Source organism: Gracilinanus agilis, chromosome 1 (assembly GCF_016433145.1).
Source record: "Gracilinanus agilis isolate LMUSP501 chromosome 1, AgileGrace, whole genome shotgun sequence".
Lineage (NCBI taxonomy): Eukaryota > Metazoa > Chordata > Mammalia > Didelphimorphia > Didelphidae > Gracilinanus > Gracilinanus agilis.
Window position 1 is genome coordinate 189242729 of NC_058130.1, and position 12986 is coordinate 189255714.

A 12986-nucleotide genomic window follows, 5' to 3' on the forward strand; every position below is an offset into this window, starting at 1 on the left:
GGGGAAAGGGTACATTAGTGCTCCTGTGTTAATTCAGCTTGTGTTCATCAATAGGGAAATCTATGATGTAATTAGCAAAATGCATTGGAGTAGTGGAGTGCTGGAGTCATTTTGTGGATGACTAAATCATAGCAGAAGCTGTAGTGGGCCCTGACATTTTAACCCATCAATAGTTATGATTGTGTTTTGAATTTTACAATTTAGTAAGTTATATGACCATGCTGAGAGGTGCCCCCTGTAAAGGAGAATGCTATTTACAATTGCTATGAGTATGGAAGGAAACACTCCAATGTAATAATCACAAGAAAATAAACAAGAGTCAGAAGTTTGAAATCAGATCTTCAGTTACTCCCCTGAATCAAGGTACTAAAAGCACTCAAGATTATATCCCTGAGAGGCTGGTGGTTTGTACAGACACCTTATGTAGCTGGTAAAGGAAAGGAATATTTTGAAATATTCCAACCCATCAGTATCCTACATTTGACACCAGGTAACTTAGGGCATCTCCTGCCTTATGATATTACAAAATAATTTTATGACCTAAGTCATTATTCTTGATGCTGAAAGTATTTGTCTTGCATTTCAAAACAAGTGCCAGTTTGTTTTTATTATTTTTTAAAGGAAACACCTGAAAATATACACATATAATCACATTAAAAATGGCTACAATGGCATCAACAATAAGAAGATCCCCTGGAATTACTGATTGAGAAGCCCCCTGTTACTAACAGCCTTAAATGCCTCATTGTGATAGGTTTCTTGAAGACTAGGAAGATAAAGCAGACACTCTGGCAGTCCCACCTGCCATGCTACAAAATATTCAATTATGGGCTCTGAGTCAGACTGAAACTTGTTCAAAGACCAACCTCGGTAAGTACAGAGGCTCATCTTCAATGGGTTGGCCACTTGGTAATGAATTCTTTGGCCACAGCACCCCACAAAACAAAGATCGATACAAAAATCAATCCCAAATAGCCCTCTGTCCCCTGAGGCCCTTTTCTACTTCTTCAGTGATGGTAGTAAAGTGGCAAAAGTGAGCAGCAGGAGATGCTAAAAGTCAATATAAACATTAACTTACCTGTAGGTACTCTAAATGTGAGTTATTTCTCCAAATGGCCAATTAATTCATACACAACTGGAAGAACAGAGCTGCCATCAGTTTTAAAATAAGCAAAGCCAGAAGTCAAGAAATAGTTTAAGCTAAATAGAAGGATAGCCCACAAGTCTCCTTTGAGAGGAAAAGAAAAGAAGTTGATGGAGTTGATGTCATCATGCACCCAAAGGCTTCAAGAAATAAAAGAGTTCTCTTTCCTTCAAGTGCATATGATGTCAAAATACCACCAAGAAGATATGATAACATCTGACAATGAGGTAAAGAAATTATATGACGAATTTCACAATAACCTCTATCCCACACAAACATGTATCTTTTAGACCTGAAGGCTTTTAATGGTGAGCACAAATGAATGAACAAAATATACTGGAAAATGTGCCTCAAAGTATGAGAAATGAAAGTAAACAAAGGCTTGTAGACTATTCAGAAACTTCATCGTTATGTACTACATATAACATTTGCAAAAGAAGACATTGGGATATATCAAGTACTAGAAACCTGGGATAATGGAAAGTGTTAGATTTTAAAGTCTTGGGTTCAAATCTTGACTCTGTCCCTCATTAAGACAAGGACACAATCTTGATGGGCTGACCTAATAGTTCTAAATCCACAGTCTCATATACAACACAAAAAATGAAACTGCTTATATTTTAACAAACAGAAAATGACTGGCTACTGATGTGGGAATCATTACAGACCAGAATAGCAGATATTAGTTCCAGGCATGTGTGTATGTACACATGCATGTATGCATGCAGTCAGATCACCAACTAATTACAACAAAAGTCAAAATCAAGATAAAAAAAAGAATTAGAAGACATTAATGATATGAATACAGCCAATGAGAAAAAACTGTTGACAATTCTATCTGTGGCAGGAGAAATCACCAAAAGTAGATTCTAAATCCTCGGAACTTGACCCACCAGGAAACAGAAATGGAATTTAGGCAGACAAAGTAGGTAAGTATGTTTGCACATTACCAAATACATACTAAGGAAATCATCTATGCTAGAGGTGATGACTTGATGAATTCTATTCCATCATCCATTCATCCATCCCTCCATCATATATCTCATAGAAGGTAAAAAAAAATAGAAAAAAATTCATGATGATCTTAGTACCCTAAAAAAGTGATTTAAAAAAACCTACCACTATATACATATTTTCTTGCCTTTACCTGAATGATCTGTATGTAAGTGTATTACAAGTGTATTGGAGGTTGTCCTCAATGAAAATATGAGGAGCAAATATGCAGGTTTTCACAAATGTTTCACAACAACAAACAACCTAACAATAATCACACAAATGATGGAGAGATACAGAGAATACAAAATTTGACAGTGTTTACTATTTGTTGATCATAAAAAAAGATTTGATGCATTGGAGTAAAATTCAGTCTGAAAGACTCTCCTGCCACAAAGAGTTTTCTTGGACATATAATATTAAGATCACAGAAGATTCTCAAATAAATACAATCACAGGAATAACTCTAAATCTATCTCATCAATGAGATCATAGATCCACTCAACTAATGAAATGCATAAACAATTTGTATTCTGAATTCAATAGAACCTGAATTCAGTAAGAAAAGTCTATTTACATGTAGGCTTAGATAAGCTATAGGTAAAATTCTCTACTCTGAAATATAGACAATCACATAAAAATAAATCCTGATAGAAAAGTTATCCTTTTTTACAATACTGGTATAAGAGACAGAATGAACCAAGATCCATCATCCTATAGCAAAAATGGCTAAGGGAGTTTCTGATTTCCAATCCTTTTCTGGAAAGAAACCAATGGCCCATGGCAGATAGGTGCTTTTGAACAGCACTAAAAAACTGTTCTCTTCATTTTTTTTTTGGACTTTGGAATAGTCTGATGTGGATCAGTTTGGCAGCTGGCAGCCCACCTAAAGGACTCACAAGTGTTTTCCAATTTCCAATGGAATCTTCAAACATTTAGCAAACTTGGGGTAAAGATTGGTGGAAAAAGGGGGGGATCTGGTAGGGACTGTGGTCAAAATTGCAAAACCAACTTCCTTTTGGTTTGAATTTTACTTATTAGTAGTGTCTTCTCATTCACACACAAAATGTTCCATCAACTGACATCTTCAACAGAAAAATACAACCTTCACGGAGCAAGAAGGCCAAAAGTACACTCAAGTCATACAACTATGCCAAAGAAGGAACAATGGTTGGCACATAGAATATACCAGTCAATTTTTACAGATGTGGTTGGATAATTTTTAACAGTTCTCCATTCAAAACGACTCAATTTGCAATTTAAATACTTGTTATCTTTAAGTCAGTTCAATGCTCAAGACACACAAGCCTTGTTTCTTGATTACAAATACCACTTAAGATCATAAGGTTCAGGGAGGTGGAGACATTTTCTGTTTAACTCCACTTTATGGAACACTCCTCCACCCCACCTTCATCCCCACCCCTAAGGAGAAAAGGTGCTTAATAAATCCTGGCATGGATGATGGATATATTCTGTAATTCCTTCAATTTTGTTATTTCAGTTGTATCTGACTCCTTATGAACCTATTTGAGGTTTTCTTGGCAAAGATACCAGAGTGATTTGACATTTCCTTCTCCAGCTCATTTTATAAATGAGAACACTGAGGCAAACAAGGTTAAGAGATTTACTCAGTGCCACAACTGGTAAGTATCTGAGGCCATATTTGAACTTGGATCTTCCTAATTCCAGGCTTGGCACTCTATCATTGTACCACCTAGCTGCTAGCTACTCTTTCCAAAGAAAATTTTTCTTTTAAATATTCAGGTCTTAGCATTTTTATTTCTGATGGCTCTGGCCATTCTAAATTATGTGAGAGAAGTAATAAATTAAAGGATCTGTCAAGTTCTAGAGATAGAAAAATTAGAATCAAACTCCATCCATAACATTTACCAACTCGGCATCAGGAAAGTCATTTGAATTGCCTCGACCCCTGTTTATCCATTTGAAAAATGAAATTACTAGATGATCTCTGAAGTCTCTTTCAATTCTTGATCTAAGATTCTACCATTGCCCTCTGATCTTTTGTTAGAGATAATTCATCAATATCTATGGTTAAATAAACTAGGTGATGACTGAGGAGGGATTTGAAACCAGGACATCTCTAATTCCAAATCCAAAATGCCCATTCTCTTCTGCAGCCTGCCTGGGTTTTAAAGTTCATTTATTGTCTGTTCATTCATTTGTTCACTCACTCATTTATTGGTGAGCTTCAACCTTTATAAATAAGTAATAACCTTTCTAATGCTAAGAAGAAGGTGATAAATATGAATCTATTAGGTACCATTTCAGAACAGAAATTTTTAACCCTTTTTTGGGCCCTTAATCTTTGATAATCTGAAGACTATAGAGACCACTTCTCAGAAAATAAGCTTTTAAAATTAATAAAATAAAATGCATTAAAATGCTGTTATATTTGAAATGCAGCTATCATTATATATTTATATTTAAAATTCACAACCCCTTTCCCCCCCCAAATCTATAATGGACCTCATGTTGGGCTGTGAACTCCAGATTTAAGAAATCCTAGTGGTGTGTGTGTGTGTGTGTGTGTGTGTGTGTGTGTGTGTGTGTGTGTGTGTGTGTGTGTGTGTTTAAATTTTAACCCTTACCTTCTATCTTAGAATCAATACTATGTATTGGTTCTAAGGCAAAAGAATGGTAAGGGCTAGGCAAAGGGGGTTAAGTGACTTGCCCAGGGTCACCCAGCTAGGAAGTGTCTGAGGCCAGATATTTATATTTGAAAAGCACATTTTCATTGCTGTCTACATGTTAAAAGCTATTAAACTTTCCCTAAAAAGTAATTTAAAAATACAAATGTGAGTGACATTCTCTGGTAAAATTCACTTGTGCAAAAGCACAACCTTCCAACCTCTCTGGTTTCCTGGTGTTTGTGGGAATAAAAGCACTAAAACTGGTTTTAAAAGAAAAATTCTTGTGTAATGTCTTCACTCCCTGGTTATCCTGAGGGAGAACTGTCAAGCCCGCTTAGTTCGTATGGACTTCTTCGCAATAGAAAACTTTTCACCACTGTGAGATTCCTGCTCTTCTCACTAACATTTAAAGTAATTAGGATTATTTTAGACGTCCGTAGTTTGGCAAGTTCTGTGTGTACTTTCAAACAGCATTAATTCTTGGCACTCAGAACAAGGGATAAAAGGTAGAGATATGAATGGAGATCTTTATTTAACCTGATCTATCACGGATTATCTCATTCTTTTCCAGTTCATGCCTGTACTCAAGTTAATAGGGAGGCTGGGTTGTAACTGATGTAATTAGAAACCATGAGCTGGGGAAGGGGGGCTGGGAAGGGAAATCCCCTTATTAGCCTATACCTTCCTACTATAAATTCACTTTTTCAATAATCTTTGAAACAATTAAAGGTACTTCCCCACCCCCACCTGCAATTAAAGGGAGGTAGTGAGGCTGGGGAATTTGGAGGATTACTTTCCTCAAACTGTCCATTTTAAAAGCTAGGCTGGATGGGTGCTTTAAAAGAGGCCCATTCGATACCTGACATAATAGAATCAGGGGCAAACTATGGTAAAACCATAATCCTACCAGGAGTTCACTATGTAAATGGAACCATACATGGGATTCCCACCCCTTGATAACATCTTTCCAAACTTGTAATGCTGAAAGAAAAATTGTAACATTTTAAATGTTTATTGACCTTACTACACCTCAACATGCCTGTATAACCGTAGCAGACAATATACAAAATTTTCCTGGTATGATTTATACATTTTGATAGAAAGAAGTAACAACACCAGGACGATTTTTAAAAATGTTTTAAACTTTTTAAAATTTTATTTTATTCATTTATTTTATTTTAAGGCTTTAATTGGCACAAGAGCTGTACATACTGGAAAGCCAAACCAAGCCTCAGCACAGGGACTTCCCAAAATAAATGTATTACCCATAAGAAGCATCCATTTTAGTACTGGACAAAGAGGCAAATGTCAGAAGCCTTCCATTTTCTTGAGTTTCTTTTGACTTTCAGATGCTGAGCCAGACTCACAAACTGGTATGAAGCTTCAGAGTAAAAGATTCTGTTTCTGAATCTGCCAGTCCCATCACAATTCCCCTCTAAGCCTAAAATACTCAGGGCTGCACAGACCCACCCTTCTCCCGGGACAGAGGGGAGCCCGTGTTGGTGTCACTCAGCTATTTACTCATTATATGATCACTTGGACTACAAGTCTGTTCATCTTCAAAATGGGAATAACCCAAGGTATTACAAATGGAAGGTATTTTTTGAAACTTTAAAGAAATACAAACATCAGTTATCACCATTATCATCATTACTTTCAGAAACTATAAGGAGCTTGAGCGTTCCTGCTTGGTTACATTGAGGAGGCTTATTTAAGGGAACAAAACCTGCAGAGCCCTGGAGTATTAGTGTGCTTCTAGGGACCTTGTCTGTTCAAGAAACTCCCATGGCTCCCTACTGCCTGTAGAATAAAAAGCTGACTCCTCAACTCATCATTTAAAGCCCTTCACAACTCTGGTTCTGGACTGTCCTTCCATGCAATAGCACATTACTCTCCAACAACAAGGCAGCTACATGGCACAGTGTATAGTGTATATATTTGGCCTCAGATATGAACTGTGTGACCCAGGACAAGTCACTTAACCCTGTTGGCCTCAGTTCCCTCATCAGTAAAATGAGCTGGAGAAGGAAATGTCCAACAACCCAGTATCATTGCCAAGAAAACTCCAAGTGGGGTTACAAAAAGTTAGAAATGATTCAACAATAAAACTATCGTAAAGTCTTATGATACAGCCAAACTGACTCACTGGCTGTTCTTTGCACTTTGGGTGTAGTATGTATCTCTCATTGCCATGTCTTTGAAAAGGCTGTCAGAATGCCTTCTTCACCATCTTCTCTTAGGATCCCTTCCTTTCCATCAAAGGTCCGTACACATGTCATCTCCTAGAGGACACCTTCCTTCCTTCCTTTCCTCCTTTCTGTCTTAGAATCAATACTCAGAATTGGTTCCAAGGCAGAAGAGCACTAAGGGTTAGGCAATGGGGGTTAAGGGACTTGCCCAGGGTCACACAGCTAGGAAGGATCTGAAGTCACATTTGAACCCAGGTGGGAACATCTTTCTTGGTCTCAAATGTAAGTGCCCCATTCTATTCCCTCCTCCTGAAATTATGTAGAATATAGCAATCTGTCTATATGTACAGCCAAATAAAACGTGAATTCTTTGAGAGTAAGGAATATTTCTACATTTTTTTCTTGGTATCCCCAGCAGCAAAATCTAGTACCTTGTGCTGTTGGTGTTCAATCCTGTCCCCTAGGGACAAAGTCCACGGGGCTTTGTTGACAAAAGATACTGCAGAAGGTACGCCATTTCCTTCTCTAATGTGCCCCCATTTTACAGATGAGGAAGTAAGGCAAATTAGGGGTTAACTTATTTGTCCAGGGTCACACATCTCATGAGAATCTGAATTCAGGTCTTCCTGACTCTAGGCACTGGGCCACCTCACTGTCTTCTACGTAGAAAGCACTTAAATGTTGGATTAGAATGGATGTTAGAGATCAGTCTCCGTATTTTACAGATGATGGAGCAGCCTCGGGCCTCATGATGCCTAGCTCTGGGCCCCACTGCTAGCCAGCTTGCCCTCATCTCTTTCCTCCCACCCCCAGCCCTCATTTGGTGAAGCACGGGAGAGAGCAGGTGGGCACAGTCACGTGATTACACAAATACTCTCCTTTCTTTTTGGAAGGGAATGAGAAGATGCTTGCTCAAGCAAACCATTCTCTAAACCACAAACACTTCAGTGGAGAATGAATAGCAGCTCTGCCTAACATTAAGTTAGGCCTTTTCAGAAGCACATCAATAACTTTCAGAACAAAGTATCTAGTAAAGTTTCCTTCCTTGAAAAGTTTATATTTTAGTGAACAGAAAATATATACTTTAAGTTGCTTCATAGATAAATGTTTTGTAATAATAGTGCTCTAAACAGAGCATAGGATTCTAGATTTAGATCTGGAAGAGATCTTAGAAGCTCTCAATTCAGCTATCACCACCTCCATTTTACAGATAAGAAAAGTGAGGCTGAAAGAGATTTAAGCAATTTGCTCAGGATTACACAGCTAGTGAGTATTTGAGGCAGGATTTGATCTTGGGTTTTAACTCGGTTCACTATCTGCTAAACCATCTCCCTGACTTATGCTGAGAAAAATGTATATATAGAACAAAGAGGGCCAATGAGAGAGAGGGATAAATCTAAGGGTAGCCCACATTTTCCATTGGTAGCCATGCCATATGAGCTAGAAGAATGTACTAGTACATTGGGTAAGACTCCATCCAGCTCTGGATTTATGAGGGAACACAGATATGGACAGGTAGCAATTTTCATCACTGAAAGGGATGTTCCCACTTTATAAAGGGCTTTCTAAGAACCACTCAAGTAACAAGCCTTTTCTGTAGCATTTAATCTTGGGCTGGAGAGTCACTATGGGTGAACCACAAAGGCCACATTGTCACTGGAACCTTCAGTCATTCATTTCCTGATGATGACTGGCCCTGGACAAAATCAAATACTACCACACAAGCCAGTACATTGATCTACAATTTGGTGGGGAATGGGGGACCCTGTTCCTTGTCATACCTCCTTTTTCCTCATTTCCATCCTATTTTTAGATGCCTAGTCAGGCAGTCAGTCGAACATTTATTAAGCATTTAACATGTACCAAAAAGTGTTGGGAATAGATCTTTGTTCTCTCATCTCTCCCCAAAAGAAGTTGCTATATTTGAAAAGGAAAGAGGGTATATTTTTTTCTCATTACTTAAAATTCTTTTAAAAATTATTATGGATTTTTAAAATATCAAACAAAAGTATTTCACTATTTCAAGGGCACAAAAGAGGAGTACATATGAAACTAGAAACTTCTGCCAGTTTGTTTTCTTAACATGTTCAACTTTAATGACAATAACCAAACTCCTCTTCTGTATCCTCTTTTTTTCTGCTCTATTTCTTGTATTTTTAAAAATGTTTAATTGATGCTTTTTTTTTCAACATTACTATGACTAATAAATCACTAACTACCCCAGTCCCCTCTCCTTTGCTCTCGCCTAACATATAAAATTATTTTCTTGTATCATACAAGTTTACTCAGGACAAAATAAATAAAAACATTGGCAGTGTACAAAAATATATGTTTAACATTCTACACCTTTTTACTGGGAGATGTGAAACATTCTTAACAGTCTCTGGGATTTATGATTGGTTTTCAAACTCAATAAATAAAACCTAATCACTGTTAAATCTTTCAAACTTTTAAAAAATTTGCAGTATTGTAGTCATTGTTTTAAATTGTTCCAGATTTGCTCACTTCATTCTAAATCAGTTCATATAAATCTTCCCAAGTTTCTCCAAATCTGTCCCTTTCATTATTTCTTTCTTACAACATATTAACATTCCATGTGTTCTACTATTCCCCAAGTGATAAACATTCACTTTATTTCCATTTTGTTTCTATAATTAAAAGAGCTGGTAATGTCAACAAATTGCCCTTTCTTCTTTATCTTTGCCCTCTTGGAGATCTACGCTTGGTAGTGGTGGTATTTCGTGGTCAAAGGTATGTATACACTTTAGTGACTCTAAGGAAACTGCTTTCCAAAATTGCCAGGCAACTCGTTAGCTCCATCAATAGAGTATATCGGTGTACTTGCTCATCCTCCCACAGGCCCAAGGAGGAGGCAGGCACTGAGTACACTACCAGGGCTCCCCATGCTGCCTCCTTCAATGTCAAACAGGATTTGGTCACAGGCAGTCATGCTACCCTTAACATGATATCAGTCACGCTGGGACATTTTCCTCCTGTCTGTACATTCCTGAGCTGCCCATAGTGCTGACCTCCAGAGTAAAGACAGATGAAAACAATGTAGAGTGTGAGCTAAACTCATCTAAAGCAATCTCCTCCCACTCCACCCCTCAAAGCCACCAGCTTAGTTTCAACAATTTTAGTGTTCAGGGTAAGGTGACTTTTTGTTTTCCTTCCTCTTCCATTTACACTCAAAGTTAAGATCTACTCCCAAGTGAAATTAGACCCTGTTATTTTGTGTTTTTTTTTGACCTAACTCAACCTTTGACACAACGCATAGGCCTTGGGTTACACAGACTCCCATTTGAAGTCAGGGGCCAAGGATCCAGCTCTTCCAGGCATATTAACTTTTAATGAAGAGTTACCAGAAGGGCCATTATTCTCATTATTGCCTAAATGGCTTTCCTTCAATTGAGCTTTTGTTAAAGATAAACTCTGTAAACTCCTTGAGCAAGGACTAGTAATGGTTTTTCTCCAGCTTTGTATCCTCAGTAACTAGTATAGTGTCTAGTACTTATTATAAGATAATGTTTACTGAAGTAAATCATGGATGATAAATATTTGTTGAAAGAGTAAATTAATTAAATGATCATAAAACATTGTTAGCTAAAACCCAAGTTGTTAGCCCAAGCTGAAACTATCAAATGTTTAACAGAAGGGGTCACCTATAAAATAAAACAAGATTGGGATTTTTTAATGTCCCAAATTTAACTAAATTATATTTATAAAGTTCTTACTATGTACATAAGGGTGCAATAGTAATATGTCTAAAAATCAATGTAAATACCTTGAGAAATATTTTATTGCTAAGAAATGTAACCATCATCTAAGCCTTTAGCAAGTGGAGGGTCTTGTCTCTGAGTTGATGATCACCATATGGTCCTTGAGGATGGTTGTTGCTGATGGCTGGGGTAGCAGAAGCAATTTCTTAAAAAGAATACAACAATGGAGTTTGCCCCATGAGTTGATTCTTCCTTTCATTTGAATACTGAGAGATCATTGTAGGGTTATTAATAATTACCCTAATTTCAATATTGTTGTGTGTCAGAGATTAGGGATGCCCAAGAAGAGGGAGAGAGATAGGAATGGAGACTTACATAGTGAGGTTCATGGGACCTTAACAATGACAAGAGTAACTAGAAAGATCACTGATCACAGATCACCATGACAGATATACTGATAATGGAAGAGATTGAAATATTGTGAGAATTACACAAACATGGCAGAAAGACAATCTGAGCACATGCTGTTGGGAAAAATGGCACCAACAGACTTGCTTGACACACAAGGTTGCCACAAACCTTTAATTTATATATATTTTTAAAAGGCAGTATCTGCAAAGCACAATAAAACACCCATATAAGTATCATAAGTTATTAGGGCACATGTCATTGGTGAAACTTCAATCTCTAGGATTTCCTGTCAGAGGTTCTGGGTCTAAATGTTGGCTCTGCTACTTATTACCTGTATAATCCTAGGCACATCACTGGTTTCTCCTGGTGTCAAAAGAGATTAGATGAAATTATCTGTAATGTATGTTTTTGCTGTTTCATGGTTTCAGTTCTGTCTGATTCTCTGTGACATCATTTGAGGTATTCTTAGCAAAGATACTAGAGTGACTTGCTCATTTCCTTCTCTAGCGCATTTTACAGATGAGAAAAGTAGGGCAAACAAGGCTAAGTGACTTGCCTAGGGTCACCTTGATTTCATCATCTACTGTATAAAAGAGGCCAGAGAATCAAAAAAGGCCTATCAATGGTATCTTCTTCCATTCAAAAGGTATCAGTCTGTGCACACATTTTCAACATAACAGAACTTTTTATAGTCCATAGCTTTACATAGTGACTTACCTTGCTCAGAGAAGCAGTGATAAACTGTAAGTACCTAGATCATTCATGACAAAAATTAAAGAAAATACAAAACTAAAAAAATAGCTGAAACTGATGTTTGGTGGAGCTGGGAGAATGAAAACAGAATAAAATGAGAAGAAAAAAATGAAAATAAAGATTATTTATAGAAAAAAGACAAAGAGGAAGCTACAAAGGGTCTTACAACTTTTTTTCTATTATGGACATCTCTGACATTTGGTGAAACCTATGGATATTCCTTCTCAGATTAATGATTGGTTGCTTCCATTTGTGATTTAAAAAATAATAAATTTTGGTTAGAAGTTAGTGATTATAATGATGAATCTTTTTTCCCCATCCAAGTTCAGGCACTCTTTGAGATCCATCCATGGCCCCCAGATTATGGGCTTCATGTCTTGATTCTCAGATCCAATGACCATGGGCTGTGTATAGCTGCAGCCCCACCTCACCCCCTCTCTCTTTTGCGGTAATACATCCCACTAAATTTGAAGCAGAATTCTATATAACATTTTGTGAAGATTTAATATTTTAAATATTACATGCTTAAATGTACAACTTTAGCACATCTGAAGTAAACATCATTTCCAGCAATACCTGCATTTGTTTTTAAAGTTATAATTTTGTCCTTTTTAAGTAAATGTAAATATAATACAAATGCAAAAAAGCTGCTTTTAAAGTGCTTCTCAGATAATCTGCCACTTATATTTTTAAAATTCAGTACTCAAAATTAATGCCCTAATGGGCTAATGGACCATATACTGCTTGTCTTGGGGCTTAATATAAAAATTTAATGAGAGATTACATTCAAAATGTTTTGCCCATTTTAAAGAACAACATAAATTCAAATTATTATTGTTGTTTTTAATTACCAGGGCAATTTTTAAAAAAGAAAATAATAAGGGACAACTAGTTGATTCAGTGAATATCGAGCCAGGCCTGGAGTTGGGAAGTCCTGGGTTCAAATCTGGATTCAAACATTTCCTAGCTGTGTGACCCTGAGCAAGTCACCTCAATTCCAATTGCCTAACCCTAGTCACTCTTCTGCCTTGGAATGAACCCATAGTTAGTACTGATTCTGAAGAAGGGAGGAAGGGAAAAAGGAAGGAAGGAAGGAAGGAAGGAAGGAAGGAAGGAAGGAAGGAAG

At 37.0% G+C, this 12986-nt stretch overlaps 1 protein-coding gene across 2 annotated transcripts in view; it reads right to left on the minus strand.

The window, feature by feature from the left end:
• Nucleotides 1–12986, minus strand: part of DMRT1 (doublesex and mab-3 related transcription factor 1) — a 134262-nt gene that overhangs the window by 1260 nt on the left and 120016 nt on the right. The gene's annotated exons all lie outside the window — the stretch shown is intronic.